The sequence below is a fragment of the Penaeus monodon genome, chromosome 23 (genome assembly GCF_015228065.2).
Source record: "Penaeus monodon isolate SGIC_2016 chromosome 23, NSTDA_Pmon_1, whole genome shotgun sequence".
Classification (NCBI taxonomy): Eukaryota; Metazoa; Arthropoda; class Malacostraca; order Decapoda; family Penaeidae; genus Penaeus; species Penaeus monodon.
This window is the reverse complement of record NC_051408.1, coordinates 38,175,402-38,175,628: the sequence shown is the minus strand read 5'-3', so window position 1 is coordinate 38,175,628 and position 227 is coordinate 38,175,402.

The window sequence follows — 227 nt, the reverse complement described above, 5'->3', positions numbered from 1 at the left end:
GCTTGATCTCTCACTCAGAATGACCAATTATTGTTTTTTTTTTCACATTGCGTATAGAGGCGCATGACCTTTCCCATGAACTCTATGCATTGCCCTGCTCATGCCATGCAGTTTTGTCTTCTGTCATGTACTAAAATTCTGACAGCTCAAGGTCGTAGGTCAGTGAGTGAAGGTGTGTTCGCTAGCAAGGCACCCGTGTGACGCAAGGTTCTTTGTAAGGCACTGAG